We start from the raw sequence: 18,065 nt of genomic DNA on the forward strand, positions 1-18,065 counted from the left end.
ACTCATGCTGGCTGACCACGACAGTGTCTTATGTACACAGTGTTTGGTGTGTCTTTTGTTGAATGTTATGAGCCAAAGCCAGGCAATAAAGAAGAAAAAAAGTGCTTGTGGTGTAGCGACCTGCCCGAATTTATTTTCGGGAAAGAATGGACTGCTTTCTGGCCATCCAGAAAGCAGCTGCGGAGCCTCCCGAGTGGCTCTCGAGGCTAGAGCCGCTCTGTATGCTTCGTGAATTTTAGAATGACGAAGCCAGACTTATGCTGGCTGACCACGACAGTGTCTTATGTACATAGTGTTTTGTGTGTTTTTTGTTGAATGTTTTTTTTTGGTTAAATGTTATGAGCCAAAGCCAGGCAATACAGAAAAAAAAGTGCTTGTGGTGTAGTGGTTATCACATCCGCCTAACACGCGGAAGGTCCCAGGTTCGATCCCTGGCAGGCACATGTCCTTTTTCTTTTTTGCCCGGCAGTCTGCAGCCTTGAAGGTAAACGCTCATGGCTCTAAAAACAGTGCTGATTGAATTACACGCACTAGCGGAAATTCGTTGGCCTGCGCAGCGTCGGCACTCGATTGCGCGCCGCAGTGCTTCATGCTCTCATGCCGCCCAACCGGTTGCAGGAAACTGACACGATTGCGAACCCCTTCAATAACCGATACAGTTTCAAGCCACATTAGCAGCTGTGCTTGTGGTGTAGTGGTTATCACATCCGCCTAACACGCGGAAGGTCCCAGGTTCGATACCTGGCAGGCACATGTCTTTTTTTTCTTCTTTGCCCGGCAGTCTGCAGCCTTGAATATAAACGCTCAGGGCTCTAAAAACAGTGCTGATTGAATTACACGCACTAGCGGAAATTCGTTGGCCTGCGCAGCGTCGGCACTCGATTGCGCGCCGCAGTGCTTCATGCTCTCATGCCGCCCAACCGGTTGCAGGAAACTGACACGACTGCGAACCCCTTCAATGACCGATACAGTTTCAAGCCACTTTAGCAGCTGTGATGCTGCAGATGCTGACGAGGTGTGTATCGATGGCGCTGACCAGAAGGCACAATGTGTAGAGGCCACGGGAAGGGTGGTGTTAAAGAGGAGGGCGATGTCTGCCCGAGGGGCCGCCAATTTGGCGGCGGGCCACCACATTCCAGGGGATGGCGTTTGTTAAGACTGGCACCAAAATGGCGAGCGTCGCAGCATATCAAGTCGCTACCCTTAACGTTAGGGGCATGCGTAATCGTAGGAGGCAACAGCAGGTACGGCATCTATTAAAGAAATGGAGTGTGTGTGTAGCCGCTATCCAGGAAACAAAGTTATCCTCTGATGAAGAGACAGCAGCTGCTCTTGAGCCTTTTTTGTCGGAATACAGCATTATTGTTAGCCACGTGAGAGGCTTATCCGGAGGTTGTATGCTATTCCTGGCGAACACGCTAGAGATGACAGCCATGTCTTATTGCATAGATGACGAGGGGCGACTTATATGCTGTGGTCTCACAATTTCAGGTGTACAGTGGCGGATTATTTGTGTTTATGCCCCCACAAAGCAGCGCGATAGAAGGCTTTTTTTTCTGTCATTAGTTGAACATTTGTGCACGGACCGCAAAATTATATTGTTGGGAGATTTTAATTGCGTTTGTAGGGATGAGGACCGTTCAGTGGTTTGTAAGAGATACGACCATAGTGCTGCATTACTTACCGATTTGGTTTCTGAATATAGTCTTGTGGATGTGGGGCAGGAAAAAGGCGACAGTATACATTTAACTCATTTTCAGTTTTCCTCTAATGCTCGCCTTGACAGAATTTACGTTTCTGTTGACGCATTAGCAAGTGTGTTTGGCTACTGGGTGCGGCCCATTTTCTTCAGTGACCACTGTATGGTGTCTCTTCAGATGGGAAAGTACACTCGCCATGTACTTCACCCTCGATGGGAGTTGTGGAAGATGAATAACTGTCTGCTCTCAGACGAAATCTTTCAGCGTCCTGTACCTACTTGTTTGAAGGACGTATGGTCACGCCGTGATCTTTCCATTTTTCAAAAGTGGGACTTGTTTAAACAGGAGATCAAAAACTTGGCAATTGAGGCCTCAGCAAGAATCGCTTTCCTGAAGAGACACCACCTTCGTGAGCTTGGGCGCACCCTAACCGAGCTACATGAGCTAGAGAGGGTAAGCCCGGGTGCCTATCTCGAAGAGATTAATAACGTAAAAGCACAGCTTCAACAATTTGCGACAGACAGATATAAGGGGGCCTTGATACGATCTAGGTCCCGAAGGTTTCTTGATGAGCAACCTTCTCGTCGGGCCCTGAGTGATGAAAGAGAGAATGCTCTTGCGAAGGAAATATTGGAAATTCAGTATGGTGATTGCACATACAGTGATGCGCCTGCTATTCTTGCTGCTTTCTTCGACTATTATCGGAAGCTGTTTGGCAGTTGCGAAGATCCAAGTCAGGGTTTCGATTACAGTCCCTTGCTCGGAAACTTCCCTCGACTTGATGATGAGAAGTGTGCTATAGTGAAGGGACCTATCACTTTGGATGAAATTCAATCAGCCATTTCTGCCCTGCAGAGCCAGAAATCTCCTGGGCCAGATGGTATTACTAGCGAATTCTATAAAACATTTTCGCCTTGCCTAGTGCCTGTTTTGATGGAAGTTTTCAAAGCATCTTATGATGTGGGTGTCCTGCCTCCCACTTTTTATTCTGGGCACACAATATTAATTCCCAAAAGCAAAGATACTAATCGGTTGAAAACTGTTGAGGGATATCGTCCAATTTCCCTTTGCAATGTTGATTACAAAATTTTTGCCAAGGTTCTTAGCAGTCGTCTGCAGCTCGTCATTATGGACTTGATAGGTCCGCATCAGGTCTGTGGTATTAGAGGCCGCAGTATTCAAACACATATCCATATTGCACGTTCAGTATTAGAGACAGTATCAGATGAGATAGGCCAAGTAGCTCTGATTCAAATTGACTTGGCTAAGGCGTTTGATAAAGTTCGGCACGATTTCTTGTTCGCGGTCTTGGAGTATGCAAATATTGGTGACGTCTTGCTCAAAGGCATAAGGCTGTGCTATAAGAACTCCTATACAAGGGTTATTGTTAATCAGGAGCTAACGAAACCAGTACCACTAGAAGCATCTGTTCGTCAAGGATGTCCACTGTCTCCATTGTTGTTTGCCCTATATCTGGAACCCCTCTGTCTCAGTATAATTAACAGCGCAGCTATCCGCGGTTTCTCTCTGGCTCAATGTGAAGTTAAAGTTTTAGCTTACGCTGATGATGTCGCCCTCTTTTGTTCTGACAAAAAGAGTGTACTCGAGGCTCTAAACTTGACTAAACAGTTCTGCGATGTATCAGGCGCGGCTCCTAATTTAGAGAAATCCAAAGGCTTTTGGTTGGGTCATTGGGGAACTAGGCCAAGCCAGTTCGGTGGTATATGCTGGAACTGTAGCCCTCTTGAGTACCTAGGCGTTCCGCTGCACCAAGTTCGCAACAGTACAGCCTACTGGGATTCACAAACTGTAACTCTACGGCGGCAAACACAGGCTTGGATGGGTAGGGAACTCTCAGTGTTTGCGAGGGCACAGGTCTGTAACATTTTTTTGTTTGCAAAGCTCGCGTATGTCCTTCAAGTCCTGCATTGTGCGAGGAGGAAGGTGCAAGCAATACATAGAATATTTGCAGCATTCGTTTGGCGCTCTCAATGGGAGCCGATGAGGCGTGACAACTTGTTCCTTCCCTTAGAGGGTGGTGGAGTGGGCCTTGTTCACCTGTTCGTGCATCAACTCGTTTCCCGTTTTTTCTTTTTCAAATCGGCAAACGACCCGTTTCTGGTAGCTGTGCTCATTAGGCGGCTTAGTTTTCATTTGTCTTACTTATTCGCACCGACTGTGCAGGCTCGTGAGGGGACTTTATGGGGATTTCTTAAGGAGGTTGCTGACACTTTCAATTTTCTCACTGTGCGCTTCTCTTTAGATTACCTGTATAGCCTCTCGAGAAAGCAGATGACCCAGGCTCCCACTGAGTCTTTGTTCCCTACACCATTGTATCGGCAGCCTTATCTGGGGTCTTTGGACATCAGTGTTCTCAAGCGTGTTAGGCGGATGTGCATTCAGGCAGCTGCTAAAACGTTCTTTTTCAAACTACACACAGCGACGCTGCCTGTCAAGACATTTCTTAATGACAAGGGGATGTTTGTACCCTGGAATGTGAATTGTCGTCTGTGTAACGTGCCATAGACAATTGATCATTGCTTCATCCTGTGCCGTGATGCCATGTTCTTTTGGGACATACTACAACGAACTCTTAAGAAGGACATTGAAATTACACCATACACTATTAGATTTCTGCCTGTTGACAAAAACTCTGTTGTGCCTTATGACGTGTTTGTGTTGATGGGACTATTCAGTCTTTGGAAAAGCCGTATGATGGACAGACATGCCGAGCCACCAAGATCGTCCAAATCTGTGTTTCGGGAACAGTGTGCGTTGGTGAGGAGTGTATATGCTGCTCGCGACGAACCTCCAAGCTGGCTGCCGTGCCTAGATGCTTGTGTGTGCCTCCCTGAACTTTGATGTTTTGATGGGGATGCAGTGGTGAGTTAGGGCTATGGGGGGCTCATATTTAGCAGCCCGGTAACTTGAGACGCGAACTAGTCTGATTGAAGTTTCCTCCTTTCTACAGAAGTTCTTCCATGCAATAAAGAAAAAAAGCTTGTGGTGTAGTGGTTATCACATCCGCCTAACACGCGGAAGGTCCCAGGTTCGATCCCTGGCAGGCACATGTCCTTTTTCTTTTTTGCCCGGCAGTCTGCAGCTTTGAAGGTAAACGCTCATGGCTCTAAAAACAGTGCTGATTGAATTACACGCACTAGCGGAAATTCGTTGGCCTGCGCAGCGTCGGCACTCGATTGCGCGCCGCAGTGCTTCATGCTCTCATGCCGCCCAACCGGTTGCAGGAAACTGACACGACTGCGAACCCCTTCAATGACCGATACAGTTTCAAGCCACATTAGCAGCTGTTGGTGGTGTAGTGGTTATCACATCCGCCTAACACGCGGAAGGTCCCAGTTTCGATCCCTGGCAGGCACATGTCCTTTTTCTTTTTTGACCGGCAGTCTGCAGCCTTGAAGGTAAACGCTCATGGCTCTAAAAACAGTGCTGATTGAATTACACGCACTAGCGGGAATTCGTTGGCCTGCGCAGCGTCGGCACTCGATTGCGCGCCGCAGTGCTTCATGCTCTCATGCCGCCCAACCGGTTGCAGGAAACTGACACGACCGCGAACCCCTTGAATGACCGATACAGTTTCAAGCCATATTAGCAGCTGTTGGTGGTGTAGTGGTTATCACATCCGCCTAACACGCGGAAGGTCCCAGTTTCGATCCCTGGCAGGCACATGTCCTTTTTCTTTTTTGCCCGGCAGTCTGCAGCCTTGAAGGTAAACGCTCATGGCTCTAAAAACAGTGCTGATTGAATTACACGCACTAGCGGGAATTCGTTGGCCTGCGCAGCGTCGGCACTCGATTGCGCGCCGCAGTGCTTCATGCTCTCATGCAGCCCAACCGGTTGCAGGAAACTGACACGACCGCGAACCCCTTGAATGACCGATACAGTTTCAAGCCATATTAGCAGCTGTTGGTGGTGTAGTGGTTATCACATCCGCCTAACACGCGGAAGGTCCCAGTTTCGATCCCTGGCAGGCACATGTCCTTTTTCTTTTTTGCCCGGCAGTCTGCAGCCTTGAAGGTAAACGCTCATGGCTCTAAAAACAGTGCTGATTGAATTACACGCACTAGCGGGAATTCGTTGGCCTGCGCAGCGTCGGCACTCGATTGCGCGCCGCAGTGCTTCATGCTCTCATGCCGCCCAACCGGTTGCAGGAAACTGACACGACCGCGAACCCCTTCAATGACCGATACAGTTTCAAGCCACATTAGCAGCTGTTGGTGGTGTAGTGGTTATCACATCCGCCTAACACGCGGAAGGTCCCAGTTTCGATCCCTGGCAGGCACATGTCCTTTTTCTTTTTTGCCCGGCAGTCTGCAGCCTTGAAGGTAAACGCTCATGGCTCTAAAAACAGTGCTGATTGAATTACACGCACTAGCGGGAATTCGTTGGCCTGCGCAGCGTCGGCACTCGATTGCGCGCCGCAGTGCTTCATGCTCTCATGCCGCCCAACCGGTTGCAGGAAACTGACACGACCGCGAACCCCTTGAATGACCGATACAGTTTCAAGCCATATTAGCAGCTGTGCTTGTGGTGTAGTACCCCATCCTCATTGTCTACACCACAAGCACAGCCATTTTATCATTTGATCTCATAATGCTCTTGGGCCTCCACTGTATGTGGCGCTCCTGAATGGCAGGCTATTATTGTGACAAAGACGCACGACCTGCCCGAATTTATTTTCGGGAAAGAATGGACTGCTTTCTGGCCATCCAGAAAGCAGCTGCGGAGCCTCCCGAGTGGCTCTCGAGGCTAGAGCCGCTCTGTATGCTTCGTGAATTTTAGAATGACGAAGCCAGACTCATGCTGGCTGACCACGACAGTGTCTTATGTACATTGTGTTTGGTGTGTTTTTGTTGAATGTTACGAGCCAAAGCCAGGCAATAAAGAAAAAAAAAGTGCTTGTGGTGTAGCGACCTGCCCGAATTTATTTTCGGGAAAGAATGGACTGCTTTCTGGCCATCCAGAAAGCAGCTGCGGAGCCTCCCGAGTGGCTCTCGAGGCTAGAGCCGCTCTGTATGCTTCGTCAATTTTAGAATGACGAAGCCAGACTCATGCTGGCTGACCACGACAGTGTCTTATGTACATAGTGTTTTGTGTGTTTTTTGTTGAATGTTTTTTTTGGTTAAATGTTATGAGCCAAAGCCAGTCAATAAAGAAAAAAAAAGTGCTTGTGGTGTAGTAGTTATCACATCCGCCTAACACGCGGAAGGTCCCAGGTTCGATCCCTGGCAGGCACATGTCCTTTTTCTTTTTAGCCCGGCAGTCTGCAGCCTTGAAGGTAAACGCTCATGGCTCTAAAAACAGTGCTGATTGAATTACACGCACTAGCGGAAATTCGTTGGCCTGCGCAGCGTCAGCACTCGATTAGGGAGGCTCCGCAGCGGCTTTCTGGATGGCCAGAAAGCAGTCCATTCTTTCCCGAAAATGAATTCGGGCAGGTCGTGCGTCTTTGTCACAATAATAGCCAGCCATTCTGGAGCGCCATATACAGTGGAGGCCCAAGAGCATTATGAGATCAAATGGTACCCCATCCTCATTGTCTGTGCTTAAATAACGAATTCCCTGCGCGTCAAGTGGTAGCTCTTTCTTTATTGTCCTTTGTAACACATCCCAAAAATAAACCCCTTCCCAGCAATGCAAAAAAACATGGTCTATTGTTTCGGGCTGTTTACAAATTAAGCAGTTCGATCCCCACGGTAAAAAGAAGTCCTTTCCTTCCAAAAACTTTTTAACTGGGAGTGTCCCGGTGTGTAATTTAAAAAAGAAGGTTTTTACTCCTGGTGGCACCTGCAATTTCTTTACCCTTTTTAAAACATCAGCTCCAGGACCTCCACTGTACAAGGCCCTGTACATAGGCTCTGGGAAAACAATATCACAAACATCAGGGTACAACTTCTTTCTTTTAGTTTTATACAAATAATCGCTAGAAAAACGCGCTGAAAGAAACCTAACACTTGCTACAATCTCTTTGTAGTAACCAAAAATTCCACCCGAGAGCTCTTCTGTGGTAACAACAAACTCGGGCAGCAATCGCCGCAGCCTCACCTGGCACACGGTGCGCAAGAACGGGTCTGAGACGTCGCGAAAAAACAAAAAACGGTTCACCAGCTGCCTTAAAAAGAGGTGCCCTAGCCCCAACCCCCCGTCTTTTATCCGCCGGAACAGGTTCGTTCGGCTGCAACGTTCCCATTCGGAAGCCCATATAAAGACGGCAAAAATCCGGTGTAACTTCTGAATGTGCACCCGAGAGCAATGCAAAACCTGCATCACATACCAGAGCTTGCTAATAAAAAACAGGTTGCAGACTGTAGCTCTGGCGAAAATGGAGAGATTGGTGCCTTTCCATTTTCTAGCTCTGTCACGTGCTTCTTTCGTTTGCTGTTTCCAATACTCCTCGTTTTCGCGATAAGCATCGAGCGGAACGCCCAAATACTTGCCCGGTGTCGTCGTCCACGGTACGTTGGCAAAATGGTCCGGGGGGGATGGCCACCATCCATGCCAGAGTCCGAGGCATTTGGACCAATTAACCCCGCTACCGGTGACTTCGCTGAACTCGCGTACACTCCCGACAGCTTCGCTTATGCTCTCCTGATCAACCGTGAATACAGCAACGTCGTCAGCATACGCCAGCAGCTTGCAACCTAAAGCCATTAATACTATTGTCTTCTAATGTTTTCCTACACAGTGTTTCGATGTAAATACAAAATAAGAGAGGGCTGAGGGGGCAGCCCTGACGCACCGAACGCTGCATGCTAATGGGGGCCCCCAGGCACTTGTTAACAATCAATCTTGTCGTGCAGTTTCGATACGCCAGGGCTACACCCTCGCGGATAACTGAACCGACATTCACAAGGTCTAAAACGGAAAACAAGATTTCATGAGAAACACAATCAAAAGCTTTTTCGAGATCAATCTGAAGCATAGCCACCCGCCCATTAATTGCATCGCAGGTTTCAAGTACACTGCGTGCTTTGTGAATGTTGGAAAAAATCGATCGCCCTTTTATTCCACATGTCTGGTGGGGTCCAACAATTTCCATTATCACTGTCTGTAGTCTTCGCGCCAATACCTTCATAAAAATTTTGTAGTCCACATTAGTGAGTGCTATCGGTCGATATGCGGTAACAGATTTTAATTTCTCTATATCATCAGTTTTCGGTATGAGTACCGTATGGGAGGTCCCAAAAGACGGAGGCAAAAAGTTTATTCCATAGGCTTCGTTAAACATTGTACATAGCACCGGGGCAATTTCATGCTTAAATTCTTTATAAAATGCCGCACTGAATCCATCTGGTCCTGGTGATTTTCCGAGGTTTAATTCATCTATCGCATGCCCTCCTTCGTTTTCAGTTATTTCTAGTCTCCCGAGTGGCTCTCGAGGCTAGAGCCGCTCTGTATGCTTCGTGAATTTTAGTATGACGAAGCCAGACTCATGATGGCTGACCACGACAGTGTCGTATGTACATAGCGTTTTGTGTGTTTTTTGTTGAGTGTTTTTTGTGTAAATGTTATGGGTCAAAGCCAGGCAATAAAGAAAAAAAAAGTGCTTGTGGTGTAGTGGTTATCACATCCGCCTAACACGGGGAAGGTCCTAGGTTCGATCCCTGGCAGGCACATGTCCTTCTTTTCTTTTTTGCCCTGCAGATCCAGCCTTGAAGAGAAACGCTCATGGCTCTAAAAACAGTGCTGATTGAATTACACGCACTAGCCGAAATTCGTTGGCCTGCGCAGCGTCGGCACTAGATTGCGCGCCGCAGTGCTTCATGCTCTCATGCCGCCCAACCGGTTGCAGGAAACTGACACGACTGCGAGCCCCTTCAATTACCGATACAGTTTCAAGCCACATTAGCAGCTGTGCTTGTGGTGTAGTGGTTATCACATCCGCCTAACATGCGGAAGGTCCCAGGTTCGATCCCTGGCAGGCACATGTCCTTCTTTTCTTTTTTGCCCTGCAGATCCAGCCTTGAAGAGAAACGCTCATGGCTCTAAAAACAGTGCTGATTGAATTACACGCACTAGCGGAAATTCGTTGGCCTGCGCAGCGTCGGCACTAGATTGCGCGCCGCAGTGCTTCATGCTCTCATGCTGCCCAACCGGTTGCAGGAAACTGACACGACCGCTAACCCCTTCAATGACCGATACAGTATCAAGCCACATTAGCAGCTGTGCTTGTGGTGTAGTGGTTATCACATCCGCCTAACACGCGGAAGGTCCCAGGTTCGATCCCTGGCAGGCACATGTCTTTTTTTGTCTTCTTTGCGCGGCAGCCTGCATCCTTGAAGGTAAACGCTCATGGCTCTAAAAACAGTGCTGATTGAATTACACGCACTAGCGGAAATTCGTTGGCCTGCGCAGCGTCGGCACTCGATTGCGCGCCGCAGTCCTTCATGCTCTCATGCCGCCCAACCGGTTGCAGGAAACTGACACGACTGCGAGCCCCTTCAATTACGGATACAGTTTCAAGCCACATTAGCAGCTGTGCTTGTGGTGTAGTGGTTATCACATCCGCCTAACACGCGGAAGGTCCCAGGTTTGATCCCTGGCAGGCACATGTCCTTTTTCTTCTTTGCCCGGCAGTCTGCAGCCTTGAAGGTAAACGCTCATGGCTCTAAAAACAGTGCTGATTGAATTACACGCACTAGCAGAAATTCGTTGGCCTGCGCAGCGTCGGCACTCGATTGCGCGCCGCAGTGCTTCATGCTCTCATGCCGCCCAACCGGTTGCATGAAATTGACACGACTGCGAACCCCTTCAATTACCGATACAGTTTCAAGCCGCATTAGCAGCTGTGCTTGTGGTGTAGTTTCTACTTCCGGCCACCGAGCGTGACGGACGCAGGATCATGAGCTCCGGCGGAGCGGCGACAGCGGCTCTTGCTGGCCGCGGAAACAGGATCGAGGGAAACGACGATACGGACTATCAGGTTATCTTGCCACAGCTGCCTACCGGACGTGTGGTTTTAACACACACTTTTTCTACACGGCGATGTTCGTGTTAGGCCCTTTCGGGTCGAGGATTTTCGTGATGCGTTGGCCCAGGCTGGTACGCTCCCAGACGTGGTGGCTTTGGGGGCGTACCAAATCAACCACGTTTGGGCTGTGACTTTCAAGACCGCTGTAGGAGCCAAGAGGCTTCTCGCCTTCAAGGAACTCAAAGTGAAAGGACGGCGATGTCTTATCATCGATCCGGAAGACCAACAAGTCTAGCTACGGCTCCACTGGATGCTGGAAGGCGTGGCCGACGAAGACATCCGGACGGCTTTTGCTGCGTTCGGGAAGGTAACAGAAGTTACACGGGAACGGTGGCGCGTCCAGGGCGTCCACGACAAGGGATCTACAACACGAACTGTGCTCCTAAAACTGAAACCTGGTTTGAAGGTCGACGATCTGCCTCACCAGATACGTGTCGCCGGGGAGCTGGCACTTGTTGTGGCGCCGGGGCGACCGATGCAGTGCTTGCGCTGTCGTGGCACGGGCCACGTTCGGCGAGAGTGTAAAGTGCCCCGGTGTTCGAAATGCAGGCGTTACGGCCACGCTGACAGCGACTGCGTCCGCACATACGCAGTGGCAACCGGACTGGCAATGGGAGTCGACACGACGGAGCATATTATGGACGTCGCCGAGACAGAAGAGGCGGCAAAGGGAACCGACGTGACGACGGAACCGGCGGTGACGACGCAGTCTTCTGGGCACCCGAGCGGCGTCGGAAACACGGCCAGCGGCGGTGGGAAGTAACCGGAGACGGTAATTCCTGCTGGGACCAATGAAGGGTCGTCCAGCGACGGGACCAGTCATCCGGCTAAAAATGTCGACCAACCACCGACCAGCGAGGAACAGATGGACCAGAGCGGCGCCCGTGTGACGACCGTCGCCGCCCCAGCCAAGCGACCTCACGACCCGACCGACAACGAAGGGGACAAGCCCGCAGATGGCGGCGTTGAGGAGCCGCCAGCGAAAACAGGCCAGTCCAGGCGACCAACACTCAGGCCAACGCCCAACCTTGCGGCAGGCAAGCGGGTCGCCGAGAAGGCGCCTCCACTGCTTCTGCAGCAAAACCAGGCATCCGCTCCTGACGGCTCGGGCGGTGGCAACGGCGTCTAGCTTCGGGCTAGACGGGAAAGGTGAGCACGGTGCTCTCGGCGTCTTCACACGTTTTTAAATATGGCTTCTGCAACCTTCTTGACTTTTGCAACGCTCAATGTCAGAGGTTTTGCCGCTAAGAGGAAGCAGAGCCAAGTGCACCGAATTTTAACAGATCATAATACCGATCTGCTTGCTATTCAGGAAACGAAAGTGGAATGGGAACAAGACACCAAGAGCATTGTGCAACGTTTTACGTCAAGATTCTATGCGGTCGTGAGCCATGCCGTCGGTACATCTGCCGGATGCATTGTGTTTATAAAAAAGCTGCCTAGCCTCGAGGTGCAGGCGTACACATCGTGCCCTTCGGGTCGTTGTGTAGTAGTGGATTTTGCTTTTGCCTGCTCTGAATGGCGACTAATTTGCCTTTACGCACCTAACCTGGGCGAGGATAGGGTAGCTTTTTTTGAGAGCATTCAGCGTTTCTTACGCACAGAAATACACCTGATATTGTTGGGAGATTTTAATTGTGTCTTGAGCGCGGCTGACAAAACCAGCACGCGGTCCCACCGCGATGAAAGCACCGAACTTCTCCGTCGCTTGATTGATAAGTTTGCATTGGAGGACGTGACTAAATGCGTGGTATACAAGCGCGGCATGATGTTCGCGCACTTCCAACGAAGTAGCCATGCCCACCTTGATAGAATATATGTATCGGTCGACCTGTCGCCAAAGTGTCACAGCTACGATGTTGTTCCTGCAACTTTCTCGGACCACTGCTTGGTGAAATGTAGCATAGGCGCGGTAAAACGTAAAAACTCTTTCCAGTGGGACCTCTGGAAATTCAACAATAAGATTCTGGAAGACGAAATTTTCACAGGGTTTGCAGCACAGGAAATTAATAAAATAACAGTTAATGGCAATCGGGCTGCTGAAGAAGAATGGGAAAGTTGCAAACAGCAGATAAAAGTGTATGCATTAGAAAGGGCTAGCTGCATAAGTTTTCAAGAAAGGTTAAGCGAGGCGCATTTGAAGTCCTTACTGGACAAGTTATTAGCTCAGGAATGCAAGGCACCGGGTGTTTTGAGTGAAGACGTCCGAAAAACCAGACAAAAGCTAGAAGCGATAGAGGAAGAGCGATATCGCGGTGCACTTGTGCGCGCGAGAGCTGAGCAATTCGCCGCGACCAAAACACCCACAAAACGGGCATTAGGAATGGAAAGGGCGCACGCTCGGCGAAACCATGTCGCGGAAATTCAATGGGGCGGTGCCACTGCATCTGACGATAACAGCATTGCAAAGGCTTTTTTTGATTACTATCAAGCGCTCTTCGCTTCGAGGCATGTTGACATGGGAAGATTTAGGGAGATATTTTTAGAGGCCATGCCACGTATTGATGACACAGACAGAATAAGATTAGAGCTGCCAATTAGCGAACAAGAAGTGGAACAGGCTATTGATAAATTAAACTCAGGAAAGTCGCCTGTGCCCCACGGCCTGAGCGCGGCTTTTTATAAAGCTTTCAAGAAGGAACTAGCACCGCTCCTCTCAGTGGTATTTAATGAAGCGTATGTGTTGCATGCTCTGCCTACATCATATGCATCCTCGCATACTGTGCTCATACCAAAAACCGATCAAACAGAAAAACTCAGACAGGTAACATCTTACAGGCCCATAGCCCTCACAAATGTCGACTACAAAATTTATATGAAGGTTGTTGCAGGCAGGCTACAGACCGTAATGCATAAAATAGTCGGAACCTCACCAAACGTGTGGGATCAAGGGGCGTTCCATTGTTGAGAATATTCACAAGGCTAGGTGCGTGCTTGAATGTTGTGACGCAATATATGCTCGGGTCGCAGTTCTTCAGATTGATCTTGAGAAGGCGTTTGACTGTGTGGCGCACCAATTGCTGCTTTCCATTCTACATTACATTAACGTTGGTTCTGTTATCAGAGAGGGTGTGGCAATGGCTTACCGTAACTGCACTACGAGGTTAATAGTAAACAAGACCTTGGGGGCCCCCTTTAGTGTGCAGAGATCGGTACGCCAGGGCTGTTCCCTCAGCCCCCTGCTCTTTTGTATTTATATAGAAACCCTCTGCCTAAACATTATAGGAAATGAGGCTATTCATGGTTTTCGTGTACAGGCATCAGAAGTGAAGCTCTTAGCATACGCAGATGACGTTGCTGTTTTCTGCGTTAACCAAGATAGCATAAGCAGGACAATCAAAGCAGTAAAGGGTTTCAGTGAGGTCACCGGAAGTTTGGTGAATTGGGGCAAGTGCCTGGGATTCTGGCACGGAGAACGGCCGTCAACTCCAGCTGTTTTCGCCACCGTTTCTTGGGTGACAACACCCGTGAAATAGTTAGGTGTTCCACTCGAATTTTACAGGGACACTGAGCCTTTTTGGAAAACACAGGCGGAAGAAACGCGTGAGAAAGCCGAAAAATGGAAAAGTGCTAATTTGTCTGTATTTGCAAGAGCAACTGTGTGCAATTTGTTTTTGATAAGCAAGCTCTGGTACGTGATGCAAGTACTCCACTGCTCACGGTTAAATGGGCAAAAGCTGCATCGTATTTTCGCTGTCTTTCTATGGGCCTCAAAATGGGAGAGGTGCAGCCGGACAAATTTGTTCAGGAGCATCAAGGCAGGGGGACTTGGTCTGGGCCACTCGTTCGTACGGCAGATAGTAAACAGATTTTTGTTTCTCCGAGACGTTAAAGATCCCTTTCTGCGTACCGTATGCCAAGTCAGGCTCGGGAGTGCTGTGCCAGATTTCATTGTTGGAACGAAGACTATGACTGGAGGTATTTTTGGTTTTCTTAAAGAGGTTGTGTTTAGCGTCAGGTTTTTGACGGCGAGATTTTCAAAAAATTATTTAAGTGGTGTTCAGCGGAAAACATTGTACAAGGATGTATGTGACGTGTTATTGCCGGAACCAATGTACAGGGCAATATGCTCCGGAGGCCCAGGCAGAGATGTCCTGAAACGGGTGAAAAAAATGCAGGTACCACCGGGAACAAAAAATTTCTCCTTCAAGCTTCACACCGGGACTCTGTCTGTAAAATCTTTCCAAGAAAAAAAGGGGTTTTACCTTCCTTAGGGATCCCACTGCCTTATATGTAAACAACCAGAAACAAACGACCACGTTTTCTTGCACTGTTGGGAAGGGGTATATTTTTGGGACGTCCTTCAAAGGACCATCAAAAAAGAATCACCATTGGATCCGTATGGAATCCGATTCCTGCCTACAGCAAAAGAAGATGGCATGCCGTTGGATTTAGTAATGCTCGCGGGCCTCCATAGCATATGGCGCTCCCGAATGGCAGGCTTTCATTGTGACCCGGATGCGCGGCCTGCGCGATTGTATTTCCGTGAGACAATGCACAAGTTCATCGAGGGGCTGAAAACACAAGCATCTCCCCCTGAGTGGCTTTCAAAGCTCGAACCTTTGACGGAACTCAGGGAATTTTAAACTGACAAGGCCAGGCCTTCTGGGGGCTGTAGGCTACCTTTTTGTAGTTTGGGTGTCTACCCGTGTATGCTTTTTGTTGTATTTTGTCGAAGCCCGGCAATAAAAAAAAGTGCTTGTGGTGTAGTGGTTACCACATCCGCCTAACACGCGGAAGGTCCCAGGTTCGATCCCTGGCAGGCAAATGTTCTTTTTCTTTTTTGCCCGGCAGTCTGCAGCCTTGAAGGTAAATGCTCATGGTTCTAAAAACAGTGCTGATTGAATTACACGCACTAGCGGAAATTCGTTGGCCTGCGCAGCGTCGGCACTCGATTGCGCGCCGCAGTGCTTCATGCTCTCATGCCGCCCAACCGGTTGCAGGAAACTGACACGACTGCGAACCCCTTCAATGACCGATACAGTTTCAAGCCACATTAGCAGCTGTGCTTGTGGTGTAGTGGTTATCACATCCGCCTAACAGGCGGAAGGTCCCACGTTCGATCCCTGGCAGGCAAATGTCCTTTTTCTTTTTTGCCCGGCAGTCTGCAGCCTTGAAGGTAAACGCTCATGGTTCTAAAAACAGTGCTGATTGAATTACACGCACTAGCGGAAATTCGTTCGCCTGCGCAGCGTCGGCACTCGATTGCGCGCCGCAGTGCTTCATGCTCTCATGCCGCCCAACCGGTTGCAGGAAACTGACACCACTGCGAACCCCTTCAATGACCGATACAGTTTCAAGCCACATTAGCAGCTGCGCTTGTGGTGTAGTGGTTATCACATCCGCCTAACACGCGGAAGGTCCCATGTTCGATCCCTGGCAGGCACATGTACTTTTTCTTTTTGCCCGGCAGTCTGCAGCCTTGAAGGTAAACGCTCATGGTTCTAAAAACAGTGCTGATTGAATTACACGCACTAGCGGAAATTCGTTCGCCTGCGCAGCGTCGGCACTCGATTGCGCGCCGCAGTGCTTCATGCTCTCATGCTGCCCAACCGGTTGCAGGAAACTGACACCACTGCGAACCCCTTCAATGACCGATACAGTTTCAAGCCACATTAGCAGCTGCGCTTGTGGTGTAGTGGTTATCACATCCGCCTAACACGCGGAAGGTCCCACGTTCGATCCCTGGCAGGCAAATGTCCTTTTTCTTTTTTGCCCGGCAGTCTGCAGCCTTGAAGGTAAACGCTCATGGTTCTAAAAACAGTGCTGATTGAATTACACGCACTAGCGGAAATTCGTTCGCCTGCGCAGCGTCGGCACTCGATTGCGCGCCGCAGTGCTTCATGCTCTCATGCTGCCCAACCGGTTGCAGGAAACTGACACCACTGCGAACCCCTTCAATGACCGATACAGTTTCAAGCCACATTAGCAGCTGCGCTTGTGGTGTAGTGGTTATCACATCCGCCTAACACGCGGAAGGTCCCATGTTCGATCCCTGGCAGGCACATGTACTTTTTCTTTTTGCCCGGCAGTCTGCAGCCTTGAAGGTAAACGCTCATGGCTCTAAAAACAGTGCTGATTGAATTACACGCACTAGCGGAAATTCGTTCGCCTGCGCAGCGTCGGCACTCGATTGCGCGCCGCAGTGCTTCATGCTCTCATGCTGCCCAACCGGTTGCAGGAAACTTACACGACTGCGAACCCCTTCAATGACCGATACAGTTTCAAGCCACATTAGCAGCTGCGCTTGTGGTGTAGTGGTTATCACATCCGCCTAACACGCGGAAGGTCCCATGTTCGATCCCTGGCAGGCACATGTACTTTTTTGCCCGGCAGTCTGCAGCCTTGAAGGTAAACGCTCATGGCTCTAAAAACAGTGCTGATTGAATTACACGCACTAGCGGAAATTCGTTCGCCTGCGCAGCGTCGGCACTCGATTGCGCGCCGCAGTGCTTCATGCTCTCATGCTGCCCAACCGGTTGCAGGAAACTTACACGACTGCGAACCCCTTCAATGACCGATACAGTTTCAAGCCACATTAGCAGCTGCGCTTGTGGTGTAGTGGTTATCACATCCGCCTAACACGCGGAAGGTCCGATGTTCGATCCCTGGCAGGCACATGTACTTTTTCTTTTTGCCCGGCAGTCTGCAGCCTTGAAGGTAAACGCTCATGGCTCTAAAAACAGTGCTGATTGAATTACACGCACTAGCGGAAATTCGTTCGCCTGCGCAGCGTCGGCACTCGATTGCGCGCCGCAGTGCTTCATGCTCTCATGCTGCCCAACCGGTTGCAGGAAACTTACACGACTGCGAACCCCTTCAATGACCGATACAGTTTCAAGCCACATTAGCAGCTGCGCTTGTGGTGTAGTGGTTATCACATCCGCCTAACACGCGGAAGGTCCCATGTTCGATCCCTGGCAGGCACATGTACTTTTTTGCCCGGCAGTCTGCAGCCTTGAAGGTAAACGCTCATGGCTCTAAAAACAGTGCTGATTGAATTACACGCACTAGCGGAAATTCGTTCGCCTGCGCAGCGTCGGCACTCGATTGCGCGCCGCAGTGCTTCATGCTCTCATGCTGCCCAACCGGTTGCAGGAAACTTACACGACTGCGAACCCCTTCAATGACCGATACAGTTTCAAGCCACATTAGCAGCTGCGCTTGTGGTGTAGTGGTTATCACATCCGCCTAACACGCGGAAGGTCCCATGTTCAATCCCTGGCAGGCACATGTACTTTTTCTTTTTGCCCGGCAGTCTGCAGCCTTGAAGGTAAACGCTCATGGCTCTAAAAACAGTGCTGATTGAATTACACGCACTAGCGGAAATTCGTTCGCCTGCGCAGCGTCGGCACTCGATTGCGCGCCGCAGTGCT

The 18,065-nt window shown here is 49.7% G+C and overlaps 16 non-coding genes across 16 annotated transcripts; all 16 read left to right on the top strand.

The window, feature by feature from the left end:
* The first annotated feature begins 370 nt into the window (after nucleotides 1–370).
* Nucleotides 371–443, top strand: TRNAV-AAC (transfer RNA valine (anticodon AAC)). The gene has a single exon. It is a non-coding gene; the product is annotated as a tRNA-Val (tRNA).
* A 237-nt stretch (nucleotides 444–680) lies between these two features.
* Nucleotides 681–753, top strand: TRNAV-AAC (transfer RNA valine (anticodon AAC)). The gene has a single exon. It is a non-coding gene; the product is annotated as a tRNA-Val (tRNA).
* Nucleotides 754–4,697: 3,944 nt separating this feature from the next.
* Nucleotides 4,698–4,770, top strand: TRNAV-AAC (transfer RNA valine (anticodon AAC)). The gene has a single exon. It is a non-coding gene; the product is annotated as a tRNA-Val (tRNA).
* A 2,112-nt stretch (nucleotides 4,771–6,882) lies between these two features.
* Nucleotides 6,883–6,955, top strand: TRNAV-AAC (transfer RNA valine (anticodon AAC)). Its single transcript has one exon. It is a non-coding gene; the product is annotated as a tRNA-Val (tRNA).
* A 2,306-nt stretch (nucleotides 6,956–9,261) lies between these two features.
* Nucleotides 9,262–9,334, top strand: TRNAV-AAC (transfer RNA valine (anticodon AAC)). Its single transcript has one exon. It is a non-coding gene; the product is annotated as a tRNA-Val (tRNA).
* Nucleotides 9,335–9,572: 238 nt separating this feature from the next.
* TRNAV-AAC (transfer RNA valine (anticodon AAC)) lies at nucleotides 9,573–9,645 on the top strand. Its single transcript has one exon. It is a non-coding gene; the product is annotated as a tRNA-Val (tRNA).
* Nucleotides 9,646–9,883: 238 nt separating this feature from the next.
* On the top strand, nucleotides 9,884–9,956 carry TRNAV-AAC (transfer RNA valine (anticodon AAC)). The gene has a single exon. It is a non-coding gene; the product is annotated as a tRNA-Val (tRNA).
* Nucleotides 9,957–10,196: 240 nt separating this feature from the next.
* TRNAV-AAC (transfer RNA valine (anticodon AAC)) lies at nucleotides 10,197–10,269 on the top strand. The gene has a single exon. It is a non-coding gene; the product is annotated as a tRNA-Val (tRNA).
* A 5,115-nt stretch (nucleotides 10,270–15,384) lies between these two features.
* On the top strand, nucleotides 15,385–15,457 carry TRNAV-AAC (transfer RNA valine (anticodon AAC)). The gene has a single exon. It is a non-coding gene; the product is annotated as a tRNA-Val (tRNA).
* A 547-nt stretch (nucleotides 15,458–16,004) lies between these two features.
* Nucleotides 16,005–16,077, top strand: TRNAV-AAC (transfer RNA valine (anticodon AAC)). Its single transcript has one exon. It is a non-coding gene; the product is annotated as a tRNA-Val (tRNA).
* A 236-nt stretch (nucleotides 16,078–16,313) lies between these two features.
* TRNAV-AAC (transfer RNA valine (anticodon AAC)) lies at nucleotides 16,314–16,386 on the top strand. Its single transcript has one exon. It is a non-coding gene; the product is annotated as a tRNA-Val (tRNA).
* Nucleotides 16,387–16,623: 237 nt separating this feature from the next.
* TRNAV-AAC (transfer RNA valine (anticodon AAC)) lies at nucleotides 16,624–16,696 on the top strand. The gene has a single exon. It is a non-coding gene; the product is annotated as a tRNA-Val (tRNA).
* A 236-nt stretch (nucleotides 16,697–16,932) lies between these two features.
* Nucleotides 16,933–17,005, top strand: TRNAV-AAC (transfer RNA valine (anticodon AAC)). Its single transcript has one exon. It is a non-coding gene; the product is annotated as a tRNA-Val (tRNA).
* Nucleotides 17,006–17,236: 231 nt separating this feature from the next.
* On the top strand, nucleotides 17,237–17,309 carry TRNAV-AAC (transfer RNA valine (anticodon AAC)). Its single transcript has one exon. It is a non-coding gene; the product is annotated as a tRNA-Val (tRNA).
* Nucleotides 17,310–17,545: 236 nt separating this feature from the next.
* On the top strand, nucleotides 17,546–17,618 carry TRNAV-AAC (transfer RNA valine (anticodon AAC)). Its single transcript has one exon. It is a non-coding gene; the product is annotated as a tRNA-Val (tRNA).
* Nucleotides 17,619–17,849: 231 nt separating this feature from the next.
* On the top strand, nucleotides 17,850–17,922 carry TRNAV-AAC (transfer RNA valine (anticodon AAC)). The gene has a single exon. It is a non-coding gene; the product is annotated as a tRNA-Val (tRNA).
* The last annotated feature ends 143 nt before the right edge of the window (nucleotides 17,923–18,065 follow it).

Source organism: Amblyomma americanum, chromosome 4 (assembly GCF_052857255.1).
Source record: "Amblyomma americanum isolate KBUSLIRL-KWMA chromosome 4, ASM5285725v1, whole genome shotgun sequence".
Classification (NCBI taxonomy): Eukaryota; Metazoa; Arthropoda; class Arachnida; order Ixodida; family Ixodidae; genus Amblyomma; species Amblyomma americanum.